This window comes from Panthera uncia (genome assembly GCF_023721935.1).
Source record: "Panthera uncia isolate 11264 chromosome C1 unlocalized genomic scaffold, Puncia_PCG_1.0 HiC_scaffold_4, whole genome shotgun sequence".
NCBI classification, from domain to species: Eukaryota; Metazoa; Chordata; class Mammalia; order Carnivora; family Felidae; genus Panthera; species Panthera uncia.
Window position 1 is genome coordinate 77,003,640 of NW_026057585.1, and position 22,284 is coordinate 77,025,923.

The 22,284-nt window shown below is 52.0% G+C and overlaps 1 protein-coding gene across 1 annotated transcript in view; it reads left to right on the forward strand.

Annotated features, from left to right (window-relative positions):
* Positions 1-22,284, forward strand: part of CSF3R (colony stimulating factor 3 receptor) — a 475,591-nt gene that overhangs the window by 361,647 nt on the left and 91,660 nt on the right. The window lies entirely within an intron of this gene.

Sequence of the window (22,284 nt, forward strand, 5' to 3'; positions counted from 1 at the left end):
CATCGGTAAATGACATGGTAAGAGTACCTACATCATAGGGTTGTTATGAGGATTCCATGTGTTAATATTTGTAAGAATGTGGGACAGTGCCTAGATCAAAATAAATGGTGCATAGGGTTTGTTAAATAAATGAGTAGAGTCTTGGGGCGCCTGGGTGACTCAGTCGGTTGTGTGTCTGACTTCTGCTCAGGTCACGTCTCAAGGCTCATGAGTTTGAACCCCACGTCGGGCTCTGCTGACACTCAGAGCCTGGAGCCTGCTTCGGATTCTGTGTCTCCCTCTCTCTCTGCTCCTCCTCTACTCATGCTCTGTCTCTCTGTCTCTCTCTCTCTCTCAAAAATAAATAAACATTAAAAGAAAGAAAGAAAGAGAGAGAGAGGGAGGGAGGGAGGGAGGGAGGATGGGAGGGAGAAAGGAAGGAAGGAAGGAAGGAAGGAAGGAAGGAAGTCTTGAGATGAGAAACGACCAGGGGCTTAGATGTCTGGTTGTCCTCAGCAGGGTATTAGGCAAGGCCAGGACCTACCAGCACGGTCACCCAAGCCCCCAGCTGAGGAGGGCACCACTGGTCCCGGAACATATTGGCTATGTTGGACAGAAAGGGAACAGATGGAGATTGGGATGTTGTGGCCAGGAGTTTTTTTCTTTCTCCTGTCTGTCTTTCCTCAACCAGGACTTAAGCTCGGCTCCCCAGCGCCTGCCAGGAGTCTGCCCATCAAACCCAAAGATGCTGGTCTAGCACCACCTAGTGGAGAGAGTGGGGGTGACTTCTGGGCCCCTCCCTGGGCAGGGGAAAGGAGTGGAAGGTCTTAACTTACCTGCCAGGCACTTAGGGAGAGGGAAAATGCTCCACCAGAATCCGCCCTGAGAAATTGCTCCAGCAGAGAAATGTCTTCACTTCGGGCCCCTGTAGTATACAGTGGTGTGGTATTTTACAGAAGTTCCGTGGTAGGAAGATCAGCATCTATATGCTCCTCTGTATCTGTGGAAGTATTGAAGTGGGTTTATATGTACGAGGAACTTAGACCAGTGCCTGGCACATAGAAAGTATTTTATAATGTTCTTCACTGTTATGTGTGTGCATATGCATCTACTGCGTCTGAATGTTCACGTAAATGTGGCTATATAGATTGTTTACAAGCCTACCTCTGTGTTTATGGATGCAAATGTGTGTATGTGTGTGTGTGTGTGTGTGTGTGTATAACTAAGAATGTGTATGTGCTTGTGTATGTATATATGTTTATGCATATAAATATGTTTTTACATCTGTGAGCACGGTGTACCTGAAAATGGAGAGGCGTGAATATTTATATGTCTGCGTATGGGTGCGTCTCTGTATGGATGGATGTCTCTGGGTATATGTACCTTCACTGAATGGAGAGTTTGTGTATTAGTTTTGAAAGCTGCATAGCAATACCACAAATTACCACAAATTTGGCAGCTGAAAACAGCACCCAAGCATTATCTCATACTTCCCATGGGTCAGGAATTCAGGCACAGCCCAGCCGATCCTCTGCAGATGGTCTCACAAGGCTGCATCCAAGGGGTTGGCCCGGGCTGCGATTTCATCTGAGGTGCAGGGTCGTCTTCCAAGTTCATGTGGTTGTTGGCAGAATGCCTTTCCTTGTAGCTGTCGAGCTCGTGGCAGCATGCTTTTGCAAAGTCTGCAGAAGAATCTCTCTCTCTCTCTCTCTCTCTCTCTCTCTCTGACCTCTAGACCTTCATTTATGGCCTCAACTGATTAGGTCAGGCCCACCTTTCCTATTAACACAGTCAACTGATTAGGGACCTTAATTACGTCTGGAAAATCCCTTCACTTTTGCCATAAAACATAATCTGGTCACAGGGTGTAGTACCCACCATACTTGCAGGTCCCACCCATACTTAAGAAGAGGAGATCATACAAGGTTTGGAGGCCATCTTAGAATTCTGCCCACCGTAGCACGTGTGCATAGATACATGTTAAGCTTTGTGTGCACACTGACTGTATGCAGGGTTGCATCTTCATGTGCTCCACGAATGTGTTCCTTCTGTGGGCTGTTTTCCTCCCCGTGGAATTGCAGATTCCTATAAGGAAGACTGGGGCCCCAGCAAGGCCAGAAGTGCTTCCTCCATTAGTCCGAGGACTTTGTCAGCCTTGGGGTTTCAGCTCACCCACCTGAAGAGGAGTTTCCCAAGACGAAGTCTATACTCTCTGCCCCAGTCCCGGTGCCATGCCAGGCCTGCACATTGGAGGTGCTGAATTACCATCATAACTGGCTCACACACATGTATGGCCGTGCATGCACACATACACACGTGCGCATGCACTCACACACTGGTGACTCACTGTGATAAATGGTCAGCCTCTCTACAGATAGATCCCCCTTGAGGGAAGCCACCCCCTGGCCCATCCCCTTCCCAACCTGCCAAAGACTTACAGTCACTGCTCTTTCAGAGGTCAGAAGGCTGAGACACCCCTGCCTACCCCCACCTGGGCTCCTTCTTGGGACCCAGATGGCCCTACAATCAGGGAATGGGCTTCACGGTCTTCTATGAACATTATCTAAAGGGAATATTCGCCCGAGGAGATGCTGGGGCCAGGATGGGCTGTGGCTAGAAGGTTGCCAATGGCCAAGTAAGTTTGTGAAAGCCTGTCTGCCCCAGCCCCGTCCTGGAATTTTACATTTCAGATTAGGACAGTAAAGGCTCAGAGAAGGCCTGCGAGAAGGAAACCTGCCTGCCTTGGTTTAACCAGCACTGCCCAAGCTTATTTGTCCACACCCACTTTTCCCCAAACTCGCTCAACAGAACACACTCTGGGCAACATGGTTTTAAGCCGTCCTCTGGCTCTCTGGGGTGCTCATGCAGGCCCTCGGGGGGTGACAGTAAGGGTTAGAGGGCCATCGCTGTGCAGGAGCCCGTCCTGGTTGGGATGGGCCTTCTGGGAGGAGGAGCAGAAAGCTGTTGGAGACCACCCTCCAGGGAGGGCAGGAAAGGCATTCAGCACAGGCCTTTTCGTAAATAAATGCCCACTGTTACAAGCTCTTTCCCAGCCAACGGTCTAGGCCCAAATGAACAGCAAAGTTGAGCTGGCTCCTGTCACAGAGGCATCAGGCGGGAGAAAACGTCCCGGCTCCTAAAGGGACAGAAAGGTGGAGAGAGGGATGTGGTGGCTGAGCTGAGCCATCAGAGGCATCTGAGGTTAATTTGGTGTGTGCAGAGAATAAATCTGGGGGTAGCACTAGGAGCCGGAGCTGAGGGGAGGGGGTGGGGCGGGAACTCGGGAACACATCTGTGCCTCTCCCTGTCATCTCGAATTTCATATTTACTTCTGCTGATGAGATTTCGTCATGCTCGATTACGATTCATAGACTTGCATTTCCAGATTTTATGCATCAAAATGCTCTGATTTACAGAGTCACCCTAAGCCTGACACTGGCCCCCCAAGGTGCTGTTTCTGAGCGTGGGCACTGAGGCTTGTCCTGGGGCCACCAGGGGGCCTTGTTTCTGGGTACAGTGGCCTCTAGAGAGGCTCAGGAGGCAGTGCCTAAGAGAAGGCCTCCCGGCATCTACAGGAGGGATGTGGTCAGGCTGTGCATGGGGACAAAGGTCCAATGGTGCTGTAGGAGCAGCCACCTGGCAGGCTGGATAGGCTGGCACTGACCCCGTACCTTGCCTTAACTCCATCAAGGACGTTATCCAAGGTCACACAAGTAAGAAGGGACAGGTCTAGGACTTGAACGCGGTCTGTTTGCATCCTCAACCCTAAACTCTTCATCACAGGACAATGCCACAAAAGGGAAAGCAGATGTGAGCCCAAGCTGGAGTCTGGGGCTTTCATACACTGATTATGTAGCACCCTCAGCCTCCTCTAGGACACTGGGTTCTGAGTCTGTTTGGGCAGCAAAGAGACACCCAGGTGCTTGGTCACTGATCTGACCTTGACAATAAAGTTCTCTGGAGGAACAAAGGGTATAAAGGCTGGCAAAACCCAAAGCACCAGGGCAGGAGCTATACGGGATTCCAGGACCTAAATCCTGGCAAGTCCCCAAGGCCGGGGGACATTTTCACCCCTTCTCAGACTGGCATCTACACCACTGGCCTTTAGAATCGCGGCTTAGCCTCTGATCACCTACCTGGCTCCCTGCTTGGGCTCCTGATTCCAGCTGAGTTATTTCTCTAGGATCCAAGTCCTGACTTTCATGCCACAAGGGGGTCAAAAAAATCCCTTAGCTGCTGAATCGGCGGCCCTCTGCCTGACTTGAGCCCCTGGCACCTTAGCACACTGCCGATGCTAGGGACAACTCTCTTGGTTCAAACCCTCTCCACCTGGCCATCACCGGCAGGCACCGCCCCCTTCTTCAGTGCCCCCGTCTCCTCACCCCATTCCTGTGGGTCGTGTCCAGTCGTGTGCACACACCCCCACCTCTGGTTCGTTCCTCAAAAGTTATCACCACCCTTGGGTACCCTCTCCCTCACCACGATCTCACTGCAGTTGTCACACTTCCCATACCCCGCCACGGTCACCATCCCCTTAACCATCGCCACCAACAGCCAGCATCATCAGTTTCAGCACAGATGTCTCCCCCTCCAACACCACCAGTCCTTCCAGCTCTGCCATAACCATCCCCAACCCCCTTCCCCACTTTCCTCAAGTCACCTGTTACAGCCTCCTATTCCTGATGCCACAGTCACCCCTCACCACAGCTGTGGCCACTCTACCCACCCCCATCACTGTCACTTACCAAAGTAATCAGGGCCCAGGTAGCTTCACAGGGGACAGAACTCAGAAGGGCAGAGGTCCCGATCTTAGACATTCAAGGGCTGATGCTAATTTGGTACCTGTGCCGTCCTTGCCTCCACGCGCAGCCCTTCCCACAGTGCCCCATGCTCCCCCCAGTCACAGGGTAGGGAAATGCCTGTCCTCTCTGGTGCCGCAGCCACCCTCTGCCCCCAGGCCTCGCTGAGAAGCAGCTCAAACGCCAACCTCCCTCCTTCCCAACTCCTCCCCATCCTAGCCGGAGGATATTTCCAGGCCAGACCCTCCCAATCCCGGCTGTTACTACCACTTCCAGTGTTTTCTGGAGTCCAGGGAAACTGTGCCGTTCCCACCCAGGGCAGCTGAGAGTCTGGCATTGATTACCAGCCCCATAATTACCCTGCAGGCACTGGCAGGGATTTCAAGGCTGATTGACTTCAAATGAGAAATCCATGGGGATTCGGGGAGGGTGGGGGACCCTTTGCTGGGGGAGGGGCGGGGAGGAAGCTGTCCTCACCTGCGTGGGCCTCTGTGTCTAATACCACAGCTTTGGCAAGCGGAACATCCACTTGCTGAGTGACACCCAGAGGCCTCCCCTGGAGGCTGAGATCTAGCCAGGGCCCCTGCCCACAGGCACATCATCCTTTAGAGAGGAACCGTCTGGATGGAAACTTGCCAGGGCTTGGTGAAGGACAGGGTTCTCCAGAGTAGAGAAATCAAGGGCCTTTCCTCCTCCCCGGGTGCACAGGGGAAAGCCGGAGGGCTAGGATGGTTTTCAGGGATGAGCAGCAGTGTAGTCAGGCCACTGGAGGCATTAAAAGGAACTGTTCCTGGGGCGCCTGGGTGGCTCAGTCGGTGAAGCATCCAACTCTTGATTTCGGCTCAGGTCGTGATCTCACGGTTCATGAGTTCGAGCCCGACCTCGGGCTCTGCGCTGATGCCTGCTTGGGATTCTCTCTCTCTCTTCCTCTCTCTACACCTCCCCTCCTTGCTCACTCGCTCTCTCTCAGAATAAATAAATAAAAATTAAAAAAAAAAAAAAAAAAAAGAAAGAAAGAAAGAAAGAAAAGAAAAAAGAAACTGCTCCCGGCCCGGGGAAATTCAGAGGTGAGGCCCAGGAGGAATGCCTTCTCAGATGAGACACATAAATATGCATTCTCTGATCCCACACATATTTACAAGCCCACGAATTTTCCCATAGGCACCTGCACACACACATCTGCACTTGAGAACACATTCTCTGCCACTTCCTACACCGTGTACTCACAGGCTCAGAAGCAAAAATAAACACAAAGAGGGGGCCTCCCCACCTGTGTCCAGCCACACACACACACACACACACACACACACACATCTTCCCCCATCCTAACACACTCTACCACACCCCGCACCACCACACACTCACATCCTCGCACACATATATGCTCACACATTTTCAAACACCTTCTCACGTACTCAGAAGCCAAATACCCGGAAAAAGAAGAGAGACATCACCTCCACACTCATGCGCTCCTTGAGAAATTGTGGGAAGAGGCAAGCCACTTGTTCCCTCCCCGCCTCCGCCTCCTCGCAGAGGAGTTTGCATTTAAAAGTTGCCCGAGCCCAGGCTTTCAGATTACAGTCTAGACTATATAGGTTTCCTAAAGATAAGGCTGAGAAATTGATTTCAATTACCAAAGGGGAGAGGCTGTTCTCAGCCTCCTGAGCGGAGCATTAACCCTGGAGATCCGGGAGCTGGGGAAGGAGGAATCCGGCCTGGCGAGCACACGTGGAGCCCACGCACGTGCACCTGGAGCTCACACACGCGTGCACGCTCCCATGCGAATCTCACTAGCACCCAGCTTGGGCACACAGCCCAGGCCTTCGAGTCAGGAGGCCTGGCTTCCGGCTTCGGCTCTGCTGCTATTTTGCTATGTGATCTTGGGAGACCTGCCTTTCTCCCCGCTAGGCTTCTCTTCTTGGCCCACATTCCTGCTCCCGAGGGTTCAAGAGGCCTGAGCTCACTCCTGGTGGAGCACCCACCTCTGTTGACCCTGTGGGCTCCCCAGGAGACCTAAGCAGACACTCAAATGCCTCAGGAGCAGTGTCCTCGTCCTCTCCTGTGCCTCATGGCCTGCGTGGAGCTCTGCTCCCTGCACACGGGGTGGGGGACGCTGCATTCATCAGAATAAGCATCGTTAGCTGCTACAATAGGGAGGTTCTAGCATCTCACTGGCTGGAAGGATTTTTCCTTACACACACAAAATCCCATCTGGGTGTGTTCATTTTCTAGTACTGCCATTGCTAATGACCACAAAATTAGCAGCTTGTTAAAAATACCATTTATTGGGGCACCTGGGGGCTTAGTCGGTTGGGTGTCTGACTCTTGATTTTGGCTCAGGTCATGATCCCAAGGTCACGGGATCGAGACCTGTGTAGGGCTCCACATTCAGCGTGGAGCCTGCTTAAGATTCTCTGTCTCTGTCTCTGTCTCTGTCTCCCTCTACCCCTCTCCCCCACTTGTGCTCTCTCTCTGTAAAATATAAATAGATAGATAGATAGAACCATTTATTGCCTTATAATAGGTGAGATGTCCAAGTGGGGATTTGACTGTGTCCTCTGCTTAGGGTATCACAAGGCCAAAATCAAAGTGTTGGCCAGGAGGGTTCTTTTTTTTATAATTTTTTTTTACATTTATTTATTTATTTTTTTAACGTTTATTTATTTTTGAGACAGAGAGAGATAGAGCATGAACGGGGGAGGGTCAGAGAGAGAGGGAGACACAGAATCTGAAACAGGCTCCAGGCTCTGAGCTGTCAGCACAGAGCCCGACGCGGGGCTCGAACCCACAAACTGTGAGATCGTGACCTGAGCTGAAGTCGGACGCTTAGCCGACTGAGCCACCCAGGCGCCCCACATTTATTTATTTTTTAAGAGACAGAGAGAGACAGAGCACAAGTTGGGGAGGGGCAGAGAGAGAAGGAGACACAGATCCGAAGCAGGCTCCAGGCTCCAAGCTGTCAGCACAGAGCCCAACGTGGGGCTCAAACTCGCAAACCATGAGATCATGACCTGAGCTGAAGTCAGACACTTAACCAACCGAGCCACCCAGGCACCCCATGGGTTCTTTTTTTTTTTTTTTTTTAATGTTTATTTTTGAGAAAAAGAAAGAGCACAAGCAGGGGAGGGGCAGAGAGAGAGGGAGACGCAGACTCTGAAATAGACTCCAGGCTCTGAGCTGTCAGCACAGAGCCTGATGCGAGGCTCTAACTCACAAACCGTGAAATCATGACTTGAGCCCAAAGTCGGACACTTAACCGACTGAGCCACCCAGGCACCCCTAGGAGGGCTCTTTATCAGAAAGCTCTGAGAAGAATTGCTTCCAAGTTCATTGGGGTTATTGGCAGATCATAGGACTGGGGTCCCCATTTCCTCTCTGGTTGTTGGCCTGAGTCATTTTCAGCCTTTAGAAGCTGCCCACATTCCCTAGTTCATGGCCTCTTCCATCTTCAAAGCCAGCAATGGCACATCAAGTCCTTTTTACTCTACAAATCTTTCTGACTTCCCTTCCCCACATCTCTCTGCTTTCCCTTTCTGCTTTTAGGGCTAGTGTGACTTCACTGGGTGTATCCAGATCAGCCAGGATAATCTCCCTATCTAATTAGGTATAATCTGAATTATACCTGTAAAGCCCTTTTTGCCATGTAATGTATGTAATATATTCATGGACATAACACCAGAGGCAAAGGTCATGGCAGCTAAAATTCTGCCTACCCCAAGGGGTCAAGCGGCACTCCTCCAGGGGTGACTCGGGGACCCAGGCTCCTCTGTCATGCAACACTGCCATCCTCAAGTTGCAGCTCCCACTGTTGCCATGGGAGGAAAAATGGGGGCTCGATAATGTCATGGGATGTTCTCAGGTGCCATCCTGGAAATCACCGACATCCGTTCTGCCCAAAGCTCATTAACTAGAACCAGTCAACATGGCCCCAACTTAACTGTAAGGGAGGCTGGGAAACACACAGGAGCATAAGGATGTTTGTGCACATGATAGCCCACAATTGGTCTCTATCATAGGGCCTGAGATTGAAGAACTCAACAGGCAAGAGATTGGGTGGAAGAAGCAGCCCGTGGTGTTGGTCCTTTATGAGAAGCAGCAGCTGGGAACTGTATCTCAGAACCTCAGTCTGAGGTTCTTCTTCCCAGGGCCTCCCAGCAGGCTCTGCAAAACTGTACTGGTCTGTCCATGGGCTGAAGGTCCCCGAGACGAAGAGAAGGGAGCCACCCCATGCGTTGCCATCCTCTCCTGAGTCCAGGAGACAGAATATGACAGACTTGCGAACTCAAAGCCACAACCCGAACAGAGGACCTCTTTGTGAGTACCCAAGGTGGAATATCTGGGGGGTTCCGGACAGCACCCACACCCTGGGGAGCCCACTAGGATCTTCCGAGGGAGCCAGCCTGGCTCTGCTATGGATGCCATTCCATTGACAGTGACCACTTCTCTTCCTTGTGCCTTCTCCGTGGTGTCAATGACCATGACCTCCTCTCTCTTTATCCTTTCTACCATCCTCGACCAAGAACTGATGACAAGGGGCTCACATGTCACGGAGCTGTGTGGACCAAATGGAAGTCACTTGGGGAAATGTTTCTCTGCGGTCCCAGAGTTGACATTCTTTAGTAGAGAGCCAGGAGGGAAAAGCATCCCCAATCCTCTTCCATTCTGACCTGACCTGGTTTTCTTGGGACGTGACTATCCCAAGGAGACAAGCATGAAGATCGCTATAGCTACTGTGCATGACCCAGTTAACTCGAAAGCTCTCCAACCATCACCCAACCTGCTTAGCTGAGTGCAACCCCTAAGAATCTGCTTAGAAAAAACAAAACAAAACAAAACAAAACAAAAACAAAAACAAAAACAAAAACAAAAAACCAGGAAACGGAGTCACAGGTAAGAGCATTCAACAATCAGCAACATTATCAATGGGCAGAGTTTGAGGACAGATCAGGGCAGGATGATTTGGGTCAGAAACTGGGAACAAAATTAAGATACGTAAACCTTGTCTGGGGGAGAGCTGGCTAAATGATTTGAGGATAGACACCCCAGCTTTGAGGTTCCTGGGTGGCTGTGATGCAGGAATATGATGGAGAAATCCAATCACGAGGAGAAGACACAGGTGGCGGTTACATTTGCAAATGGAAACTGAAATCAGTCGTAGAGGAAAGTTACTGTAACAAGCAAGAGACTCACAGACAGCACTCAGGCCAGAGGATGTTCTGGTTGCTAACTAAATCAACTGAATATTTTAAAAATCCTTTCCACTGCTATAGAAGATGTTCTAAGGCAAATCAGGAATCGCTGTTTTGGGAGACTCTGTACAATCACGGCTAGACATGGGAATAAAAACCGCAGGAACAAAAGTACGGAAACGGTACACTCTGTGCAGAGGAAGTAAATATAGTCTGTACTTAAAGGCGTAGGCTTAGCTGCTGTGCCTCCCGCCCCTGATCGCCTCTCCCTGCCCCACAAAAATAAAGTCTGAGATAAGGATTTGCCCGCAAGTAGCTTATTTGGGGAAGTGTCCCAGGCAGGAGGAGTGGGGGGCTGGAGAGAAGGGTGGAAATCCAATATGAGGGTACACTATTAGATTAGCCACTGCTGTGGGCAACTGGGGTTCTATCCTGCTCAGACCCTTTGAGGAGAGGAGCTGTGGAGAACATACCTGGAGATGGAAGAGGACAGTATTTATCCACCAGCTCCTAAACCTCACTGCTCAGGGGTTGCCCCAAGGGGTGGCTGTTAACTGCCTCTGACAGCATTCTGGTAAACGGGCTCTGGGTGGGGTGGGGGTGGAGGGGCTCTGATTTGTAACATCTGCCAATTCCCATGGTATAAACACTCCCACCGAGGCTGATTTCAAGCCACCGATGGTTTAACACTTGGCTATAGCAAATTTTCTCAACATGTAACAATCGGCTCTTGCAAGCCAGTTCGAGCCGGCTGTAGCACATCACAGAGGCACACAGCCAGGTTTGGACACATATGGGTGCTGACACGTCTCCCGGGAACCTCAAGCCCCAGCACAGGGGCAGAAAGGGCCCTGGCGAGCTTGTCAGGAAGCAGCCAGGCCAGGCCAGAGGGGAGTCAGGAACGAATCATGTGAGGAAGAAACCTAGACCCAGGAGACCAGAGGAGGGGAGGGGAAGATAGTCCCCAGGATAGAAACTACCCTGGTCAGGAAGCACCGGTGACTACAGCCACAACCACACCAGACTGACATCTGGGGGTGACCAGCAGGGGACAACAGTTCCGTACATACTCAAGTTAACTTAAAAATTAGACTCAGCTAAGGGGCGCCTGGGTGGCTCAGTCGGTTGAGCATCCGACTTCAGCTCAGGTCATGATCTCACGGTCGGTGGGTTCGAGCCCCGTGTCGGGCTCAGCTGACGGCTCAGAGCCCGGAGCCTGCTTTGGATTCTACGTCTCCCTCTTCTCTCTGCCCCTCCCCCTGCTCGTGCTCTGTCTCTTTGTCTCTCAAAAGTGAATCAACATTAAAAATTTTTTTTTTTTAAATTGGACATGGCTTTACCCTAGGGTGGGTTCAGTTCCCCACTCCCCCTTTTATTATATCAATTAACATTTATTGAATTATTAGGTTATCTCAGAACACTTGGCTCTTGAGGAGGGGCCAGCACTGGTCCCACTGGATACAGAACTGAGCTGGCCCATCCCGGGGAGGTGAGGAAACAGCGCACCCTACAGGCGTGGCCAGGTTTCCCCAGGCTGTTGCTCACCGCTCCCTCAAGTTGCCCACCCTGAATCCCCAGAGCAGGCAGGGAGAGATGCTGAGCAAAGTCCAGACTTCCTCAGGCCTCCCAGCCAGGGCAGAATAGGTGACCGAGTCCGTGCAGACTGCTGTAATAGAAGAACGTGGGCTGGGTGGTGTATAAACAGTAGACACTTATTTCCCACAAATTCTGGAAGCTAGGAAGTCCAAGACAAAGCTGCGGCAGCTTCCATGTCTGGTGAGGGCCCACTTCCCGGTTCGCAGACAGCCATCTTCCCCCTGGGTCCTCACCTGGTACAAGGGGCAAGGGAGCTCTCTGGGGTCTGTTTCATAAAAGCATCCTCATTACCTAATCACCTCTCACCTTCCACTTCCAATGGCCATCGCATTGGGAATTAGGCTCCAATATATGAATTTGGGGGAGACACAACTCTTCAGTCTAAAGCAACTGCTTTGTTGGGGATCCCCCAGGGTAGAGAGCAATGCTCATCTACCCAGCGCCCGGGTCCTCTGAGAATGGCTCTCACCCCATCTGTCCTCCCACTGTGGGTAGGCAGGGCTACCACCAGGGTCACAGGATGTCAAAGGTGCCCCCCGCCCCACTATCTTGGAGCTGGGTGCAAACAATGAAGGTGTGACAAGAGTCCCTTCAGAAAAGCCAGAGACAAGGACCATATCCAGGCCAGGGGGGCAAAGGCACACAATTTGACATCAGTCAGGGCAGATGGAGCCAGGAGACAAGGGAGTAGGAGATGTCCAGGCGTCGACAGCCAAGTTCATAGAAGATAGAGGCACACAGAATAGCTCAGAAGAACTTCAAGGGGAAAATTCTGAACCTTCCAGAAAATTACGGTGACGGGTCTTCCAAGTATGTGGATGCTTTTGCATGTGGGCTCTCACCTTCCTAGCTGCACTAAGGACTGTTTTTCAGGCACTGCCCAGGGGAAATGGAGAAGGGAAAATTAAACTGTAGTGGCCAGACTCCTCTTCTTAAAACTTCCTTCTATAAACATTCTGGTCATACAGAGAGAGGCAAGAAGGTTCTTTACCTAAAGGAATATGCTTTAATGCTAGAAATGCAGGCCCAGGGACGCCTGGGTGGCTCAGTCGGTTAAGCATCTGACTTCGGCTCAGGTCTGATCTCACCTTTTGTGAGTTTGAGCCCCGCATTGGGCTCTGGGCTGATAGCTCAGAGCCTAGAGCCCACTTCAGATTCTGTGTCTCCCTCTCTCTCTCTCTCTCTCTCTCTATGACGCTCTCCTGCTCACTCTCTCTCTCTCTCTCTCAAAAATACATAAACATTTTTTAAGAATTTTTTTAAAAAAATAAATTCAGGCCCAAAGAAGGTGTTTTTCAGGAGATGGCCTTGCTGCTTACCACCCTCCAGACTGCTCATGGCCATGGCCAGGTCTGCTTGGGACAGGGGTGGGGGGACAGTAAAGGGTGGGACATTTCCACTAGGAGTAAGTTCTGCTCAGGCCCAGACAGCGGGGCCTTTCTAGAGTCTTTCTCATCTTTACCACCTCCTCCTCCGTTTCCAGAGCAGGCCAGTCTCTGTGGACTGTGCCCGCTGCCCTCGGAGGGGAGACGGGGAGGTAAAGAAGGAGCAGGGAGCCAGGGAGGACGCGGTGTTCCCTTTCCGCTCTTCTGCGCCTTAATTAAGTGCTTTCATTTCCCTCCCTCCTCGCCACGCAGGCAGGCCGGGCTGAGATAAGGCATTGATCCCCTCCCAGAGGAGGAGGAAGCCGGCGGGAAGCCTACAGTTCTCTCTTTGTGGGACAAGATGGATGGCTTATTAGGCAGCCCTTAATTGTGTGGTTTGTAACTTGGGAAAGTTCAAAGAGAAGAGAAAAGTCTGAGCTGGGGTGTGCCTAGAGGGCCATTTCTCGCCTTAAGGAGGGTTCTGCTCAATATCCCTGACAGGAGAGCCCAGCCCAGATCAGCCCAGCTGAGCCCGGCCCCACCAAGGGGAGAGCAAGCACTCAGGAATGTTCTCGATGAAAAGGCCCAGGCAGATCATCTCACATAGCCAGAATGATGCCCCATGTTGCCCAGTGCAGCCAAGGATGAGGCCCTGAGCTGAGAGTCCAGACACCTGGGTTTAGGTACCAGCTCTGCCACTGGCTTGCTGAGTGACCTTCAGCAAGTCCATGCCCCTCTGGGCCTCAGTTTCCCTTCACATCAAATGAGACGGTTGACCTGCGCCCACCGTGTTAGAAGTATGTGTTCAGAGTATGCGGCGTGGAGGGGTAACAGGAGGAGCCAGAGCCCCAACTTCTTCAAGGCCCATTTAGCTCCTTTGTCTATCGGAACTTCGTGTAAGCTCTGTGACGTTGGACACGTTATTTAACCTCCTGTCTCCGTTGCTTCAGCTGCAAAATGGGCATCGTACTAGAAGTAATAGGAAGTGGATTTCAACCCATTCAGAAGCGTGGTATCTTCTTGACCATTTCTTGTGAAACGGGAGGGCCGGTGCCCGCACACTGAGGGGAGAGGCAACAAGCAGCATCCCAAACCTCTGCTTGGATTCAAATAGTCTGCCCCAAACACAGACAATGGAATTTTCTGCAGAGGTTTTCCAACTGGGTGTGGTAGAACCTTGCGGTTCCTTGAAGGAGTTTTAAGGCTCAACCAGGATGTAGGATGCCGTGAAACTGGGCTCCTGCTCTCCTTTCCCTGCTGACCACACTTCAGTCAGAACATCTCCACGTCGTCTGTTTTATGTTTGGGGGTTCCATATGAGATTCCACTGAAAGATTCTAAAAGATTCTCTACGTGCACAAAGGATTGGGCAACAGGCTTTGTCTCCAAGGGGCTTTTCCATCTGTGGGTCACTGGTCCGGTTTGACTCCCTGGGCTGCTCTACATGGCGGGGATGAAGCCAGGGGTGGGAGGGGGGCCGCGTCCCTAGCAATCCTCACTGTGTGGCGTCCTGAAGTCACCAGAAGACTAATAAAGCCTCGGGTTGTTTTCTTCCTCATATCACTCTGGCAATATTGATACTGGCTTGCCAAACAGAAAACCAATTCTTCTGTCCTTACAGAGGGAGGAGGGCAAGAAAAACGAGCCTGCTCATTAGCAAGCCACTGGAGATGTTTCCCCCTAGCTCCCCTGTTCTCCAGAACCTCATGGAAACTCAGACAAAAATACAGATGAGAGATATTCATCTGTTTGTATTTAATGTGAGGGTGGAGTTAGCAGCTCTTGACAATGGAGAGACAAATTCCAACATGCAGGACCAGGACTGGGGATGGTGAAGGGGGGGGGGGGGGGGGGGGGGGTGGGGCCAGGGAGTGATTATTGCCTGTGAGATACAGTGATTATGAATCAAGAGCTTCTCAGGAATATCTGGGACCCTTCACTGTTTCCTTGGTGATTAAAGCGGCACAAGTAAGTCAGGGCAGGGCAACGGATTTAAAGGGCACTGATGAGGACTGGCACTTCCTAGACCTCCAGAAAAATCTATCTCCAACTGTAACAAATACAGTGGCTTCCCTTTATCATTTGCCTGCTACAAGCCAAACCCTGAGCTCGGGCGGGACCTTGGAGACTTTATCTCAGTAAATCCCTCCAACAGCCCTAACCCAAAACAGGGACAGTGAAAGCTCCATTTCACAGCTGTGGAAACTGAGGCTCAGAGGTTAGTAATTTGCTCGAAGCTGCAAAACATGAGCCAGATTGTACCCAGATCTCACTCCAGGTACCACAACCTATGCTCTTTTTTAATTTATTTATTTAAATTCAAGTTAGTTAACATATGGTGTAACATTGATTTCAGGAGTAGAGCCCAGTGATTCATCCCTTACATATAACACCCAGTGCTCATCCCAACAGGTGCCCTCCTTAATGCCCATTACCCATTTGGCCCATCCCGCCACCCACCTCCCCTCCAGTAACCCTCAGTTTGTTCTCTATATTTAAGAGCCTCTTATGGTTTGCCTCCCTCTCCCTTTTTTATCTTATTTTTCCTTCCCTGCCCCTAGGTTCCTCTGTTGTGTTTCTTAAATGCCAGATACGAGTGAAATCATATGATCTTTGTCTTTCTCTGACTTATTTTGTTTAGCATAATACCCTCTAGTTCTATCCATGCTGTTGCAAATGACAAGACTTCATTCTTTTTGATCACTGAGTAGTATGCCTCAGGTGTGTCCCCAGGTCACAGGTGACAAAACGGGATGACGAAGAAGTTAAGTCAGCTACACAAGGCCACACGCCTAGTAGGAACGGAGCTGGGATTCCCTATACTATAGTTCACCCAGATTGACTCTTTCCTGTCAGTCGGGCGGGGAAGGCGGAGCTGGGACCTGTGGGCAGGCGCTGCACCCCCTGTGGCTGACCCCCTAGTGACAGGCTGGAGGCATAACTGTCCTCTCCCACAGGTGCTTAAGAAACAAGTTCTCACAGGGGTGCCTGGGTGGCTCAGTCGGCTGAGCGTCCGACTTCAGCTCAGGTCATGATCTTTCGGTCTATGAGTTCGAGCCCCGTGTCAGGCCCTGTGCTGACAGCTTAGAGCCTGCTTCAGATTCCGTGTCTCCTTCTCTCTCTGCCCCAACCCACTCGCATTCTGTCTCTATCTCTCTCAAAAATAAACATTAAAAAAAATTTTTTTTGAAAAGAAAGAAACAAGTTCTCACAGAGGCAACCAAGATGCAACAGACATGACCTGCCCGCATGAGGGGTCTGCCCAAGACTCAATTCCGGTGTCCAACTCCTGCCGGAAATCTAACTGGCAAAAGATCGTGGCGTAGAAAAGTGGCTGCCCTGGGGGGATGGCGTGCACGTCCAGAGCTTGCGAGGTCACAGTCTGCTCAAACGCTTACTGCACACCCAAGAAAGAAAGAAGAGCTTGGGACCCGCTGAATCCTCCCAGGAAGAGCAGGGACTCAGCAGCAGAAGTTAGAAGGGACCTGTAGACACCTGGGAGTGAGGGGAAGCGGAGGAGATGCTCACCAGCCAGCCTTACTCCGACCAGAGCCAGGAAGGAATCTCACTGCCCCCGCCCTTCCCCTTGCCCAAGCCCTTTCCCCACCCTGGAGGGGTCATTTACAGCAGCCTTATCCCCTGTTCCCTGTAGCCTGTCAGTTGCTCTGGCTTAGGGTGGGGAAAGGGTTGACAGCGAATCAAATCTGAAATGGGGATTGTTATTATTATCTGTGACTATACTTTTTTTTAATGTTTATTTATTTATTTTTGAAAGAGAGAGCGCACAAGCAGGGGAGGGGCAGAGGGAGAGAAGGAGACACCGAATCTGAAGCAGGCTCCTGGATCAGAGCCGGATGTGAAGCTCGAAGCCCCCGACTGGGAGATCGTGACCTGAGCCGAAATCAAGAGTTGGATGCTTAACCGACTGAGCCACCCAGGCGCCCCTGGGACTATCCTTTCTAATTCTGGGATTGAAACCTGTTTTATGCCTAAAAGTGACTTTTTTTTAATGGACTTGTAATCTAAAAGTGAGCCAATAAGCCATGGGGATACAATTTATTTTTTGTTGTTTTTTTAACATTTATTCATTTTTGAGAGACAGAGCATGAGCGGGGGAGGTGGAGAGAGAGAGGGAGACACAGAATCCGAAGCAGGCTCCAGGCTCTGAGCTGTCAGCACAGAGCCCAACGCAGAGCTCGAACTCACGGACCGTGAGATCATGACCTGAGCCAAATTCGGAAGCTTAACCCACTGAGCCACCCAGGCGCCCCAGTGGGGATACAATTTACAAGGACAGTGAGAGACACAAATAAAGCTGCATTTTGTTTACCTCTCATAAATTTCAGGTTGCAATTTTTCAAAGGATCCATTATACCTGGCCAGCCCAGGATTCCATGGGATGAGGCAGCCAAAAATATAGAGGGAGATTCTAAATTCCAGCCCAGAGCAAAAGTGAGGACAGGAGTCATCTTCTAATAGAACCATGCACATTAGCCAGACTCTCCAGGCCAGGCCCTGAGCTGGTTTGTGTCAGAAGTAACAATGAATGAACGTAACCTTCCAATCATGCCAATGGCAACCTGTCAGGGGCCCAAAGAAGTTGCCCAGCCATTGGGCTTGGTTCTTCCCTTGAGAACTCTTGTGCCCCTCACTAGCCAGGAGGCTGAGATAAAAGAACTTGGGAGTGTATATAAGGCCTAAACCATACGCCGCAGGCAATGGTGAATCACTGAAAATGTGTAAGCGAGGAAGTAGCCTGGGACTTCTGGTATCTGAGACCCAGGAGTCAAGAGAGCTAGAGAGGGGGCTTCGGTGTCTCAGGGGAATGGCTTCTGACTGCTTCTGGGCCTCACTCACCCACCCCCGCTCTGGTTCCAGCTTAGGAGTTTTGTAACTTCCAACCGTGGATGGGATCTGGACCCAGGACCAGGAGATACGGCGCCCGGGACCTGTTCCTGATGCAGCTGCGTGAGCTGTTTCCAGCCCCCAGGACCTCCCCAGCCCAGACCAGGAGAACCACAGCCCAAACACCTGAGACGCAGTCTCTCAGAGCAGGCAGAGATGCAGCCATCCAGGCAGGGGTGAACCAGGAGGGGTGAAGGTGGGCATCTCCCAGACCCTGTATCCCTGGAGACTCTAAAGAGAGAAAGGTGAGCCTAGCAGGTCCCCCATCTGCCCGTTGTTCACAAAGGAGAACAGGGAGTGTTCCGTATGGGCATGAGCTCCAGCCAGCTCCCGTCCCTCAGCTTCAGCTCAGTGCCCAATGCCAATGCCAATGCCAGCTCCAGGCTGGACCCACCTGCTGTTGTAGCTCCAGCACCTGCTCTGGAACCGTGTGGTTCCTGCTTAGAACCAAGCTCGGAAGGCAGGCTGCATTGGTGCAAATCCCTGATCTACCACTTAGGAGCTGTGGGATGGGGCACCTGGGTGGCTCAGTCGGTTGAGCGCCGACTTTGGCTCAGGTCATGATCTCACGGTTCGTGAGTTCAAGCCCTGCATCGGGCTCTGTGCTGACAGCTCAGAGCCTGGAGCCTGCTTCAGATTCTGTCTCTGTCTCTCTCTCTCTCTCTGCCCCTCTCCCACTCATGCTCCATCTCTCAAAAATAAATGTTTAAAAAAAAAAAGGAGGGAGCCTGGGTGGCTCCGTCGGTTAAGCGTCCAACTTCGGCTCAGGTCATGATCTCACGGTCCGTGAGTTCGAGCCCCGCATCGGGCTCTGTGCTGACAGCTCAGAGCCTGGAGCCCATTTCAGATTCTGTGTCTCCCTCTGTCTCTGCCCCTCCCCTGTTCATGCTCTCTCTCTGTCTCAAAAATAAATAAACGTTAAAAAAAAATTTTTTTTTTAAATAAAAAAAAAATAAAAAAAAAAAAGGAGCCGTGGGAGCTGAGGCAAATTAGTTCACCTCTCTGCCGGTCAATTTCCCCATCTGTCAAATAGACACAATTATAGTACCTACCTGATGGGTCTGAGCGAGGCAGAGACAACTGACAGAGCAATAGTCAGGTGGCACATCCTTCATTCTGTGTAAAATTTGCCCCAATTCTAGTGCCAACTCCAGCCCTCACCCACATTTTTTGGCTTCCAGGGCTCAGAGGGCTGATGCGTGCACTCACCTCCCATCTCTCTCTCCAGGGTGGATTGGTTTGAGTACGATCTGTAATCTTTCTCCCGAAAGGCCCCAGAGGGACCCATTGGCTCCTTCTAAGGAGCATTAACTCAAATGGTAACCAGCTCTCTGCGCCTGCCAGGAGGCCAGGTCCTCGGGGAGCCCTCCAGACTGCCATGGAGGAACCAGCAGGCTAGTTTTCTAGCCCAGGAGTGGGAATCACAGGACAGCTGCCCTATGCATGCCCAGGAGCCTGCTGCCCCTCAGAGGTCTCCCACCCTGTTGCCAGCTGAGTGCACCCTGCAGAGGTGGTTTCCGGGGGTCAGGGGATGACCGCAGGGCCACCTGGGCAGGTATCACAATATGGCCCACGAGCCCCTTCCCTCCCTGGGCTTTGGAGCAGCCCTCAACCTCCCAGCAAACAGATTCCCTAGGAGTGTGACCACAAATCCTTGACTGCTGGCCAGGATCTCCTGTTTCCCCTGTTGCCTCCCTGGGGTGGAAATGAAGAGTCCCCTAGTAACTGGCTCACCAGGGACCTCATGTCCCAGGAAGCAGGGGAAGCCTCACTGAGGAGTCTGGTCTAAGAGGAGCTTCTAGGGCCAAAGAGATCCTTCAAGGGGACCAGCAGGAGCCGGACACAGGGAGGGCCACAAAGGGGCCAGACCACCAGCCCTGCCAGGATTAACTCAAAAGCCCCACTCTGTGGACAAAATGTCCACAGCACCCACTCCCTTAGTGCTGGAATTCGATCTGGGCTCCAAGAGACATAGGGACGAGCCAGCTGGGGGCCAGAGAGAGAGGCCAAGAGAGGGAAAGAGAAGGGAAGTTTCTGCCATGGCTTTCCTCAGACTGGGGCTCCCTGAGAACAGAGCTGGGTCTCCCCTCTCAGACTGGAACTTCCTGAAAACAGAGCTGGGTCTCTTTTAAGCAGAGCATGCGGTGTGCTTTAATGGGGAGGCCCGCCCCCTTCCCTGCCTCCAGACACTCCCCAGAGGCCTCAGCACCCCACCTTGCTCCAACTCTCAACTTGAACTGCCATTCAAGCTCCCTGGGAAGAAACCAAGGCTGGCAGGGGTATATACCTCAATTGCCCATCCCCACCCCGTTCTGCTCCCTGAAGGAGCGGGTCTGTGGTTACTCTGACCTCTCTGGTTCAGTTCCTCCTACACCCTGGGGCAGCTCTTCTAAAGTCCTCTCTCTACTGCCTTCTACATTTAACCATGGGCAAGTCTTCTGTGCAGAAACACAAGCCTCCCTCCACCCCACCAGCTCGTCTATCACCCCCTCCTCCTTTTAATAGACCTGCCATTTGAAAAGTATTGGCCGGACTCTGATGGAGAATTCAAGGCGACAGACACGGAAGTAGCTGATATGTAGCTATATACGCCACTCATTCAACACTACGTGCCAGGCCCTGGGCTACGGCCTAGGATTCGGTGGTGAGCAAGGCTCGAGTGGCCTTTGCCCTGGTGGACTGCCCAGCCTTGCTTCAGCCCTGCTGTCCACCTCCCTGGGTTAGTCACAGGGCTGGGGAATCACAGCAGCCAAATCCCCCTTGCGGGGGACCAATGGTCACAGGGTAAAACAGCAAACACCCCAGGGCCCTCACCAGGGCTCGGTCCCATGCAAATCTTCCCTTCAACTCTCTGAGTTCATACCTCACTCCTATCACTCCTAGGTTACTGAGACACAGAAAGTTCTGGTATGAATGAATTAACAAAGAAACAAATGAATAATTGCCATCTGTCACCCCGCTTCACAGATGATCTCCCCAACCCCCAGCAGCCCCCATGACCAGAACACAGATGTCCAGCCTATGGGCCTGGAAGGTCTAGAAAATGAGGACGCCTATGCCAAGCTGGGGCCTCTGTGGGATTTGCTGGCTGAGACGGAAGACGATGTAGTCGAACCTATGCCCTGAACGTCAATCTAGCAGAAAAGCATTGAAAGGCAGGCCCCTGAGCCTCTCTTGTTTGGAATGGGAGAGAAGGAGGGGGCTTTGCCCAGCAGCAGGTAGGCCTATTATATGCCAGTCTGTCTGCCGACTCCCTGCCAGGCCTGCCAGCCCCTCACCCAGATCCCAGCAGGGGGAGGTCACGGACTGAACCTAGGGACCCCCTCCAGTCAGTCCCCCAACCCTCCAGTCCACAGCCCCTACCTCTTACTCCAGGCCTAGGTGGGGTCCTGCCGGGCTAAGAAGGGCCTTGAGTTCCAGGGAGGAGAGAAAATGGAAAAAAAGTCAATGATTCCCTGCCCCGCCCCCTCCTGACATGCACAGATGCAGGTTGCCACTCAAAAAGCAATCTCTCCAAACGTTTAAAAACTGCCTGCAATTTGTATCTTGTGCTTGACAGAGCATCTCCAAGTCATTTCTTGGCGCACAGAAGTATAGACTCCTGAGCTGGGAGCCGCACCACCCCCAGCCTAGGTCACTAGTTGGGTACCCCCCAACACACACACAGGAGAGGGAGGGAACTGCCTGGAGAAACCCCCTCAAAGCCCCTTCCCACCTGGAAGGAAATCTGAGGGAGTTCCCAGAGGCCAAGAGCTGCAACCCCAGCCAGCCACGCTTGGAAGTTTCAGATCCACAGTCAAAAATGAGGCATGTTCTTTGATTCTTCGACAGACATATTTATGAATAAGCCCTCCCTCCCCGGGGGCAGTGGGTGATTCTAATGTGCTGTGTCCTGTGCCCTCAGAGGGGGAGCATGAGGACCCAGGGACACAGGCTGGGGGTGACAGCCTTCCCTTGCCAAGGGGAAGTGGGGAAAGGAGTTCCAAATGGAGGGCACAGCATGGGCAAAGGCACAGACAAGTTTAAGAGCCAGAAGTGCAGCGTCCAGGAGGGGCAGCAGGAGGTGAGGCAGGGGATGGGCAGGGAGTAGGGAGGCCCCTTGCTCTAGAAGCTAGCTGTGCCCCTCCACTGTGTCCATGGGGCCTCGGAACAGGAAGGGACATTGATGGGGGGACAAATGGAGGCAACAAGGTCAACCAGGAGAGGAGAGGAACACTCAGAGAAGACGTGGGGTCACCATGGAGACCTGGAAACTACGACCGTCCCCTCCTGTCCCCTCTCCCTCCACCAGGGTCCGGGGTCTGCGTTCCTACCTCACATCCTTCCAAGCCTCCCTCCCTGCACCACCCTGCTAGCCATGCTCTGCTCACCCATTTGTACGACCCACCAAGCTCATCCCTCCCTCCAGAACCTTTGCTCTGCCTGGAACACACTTGCCACAGACCCTCGGGT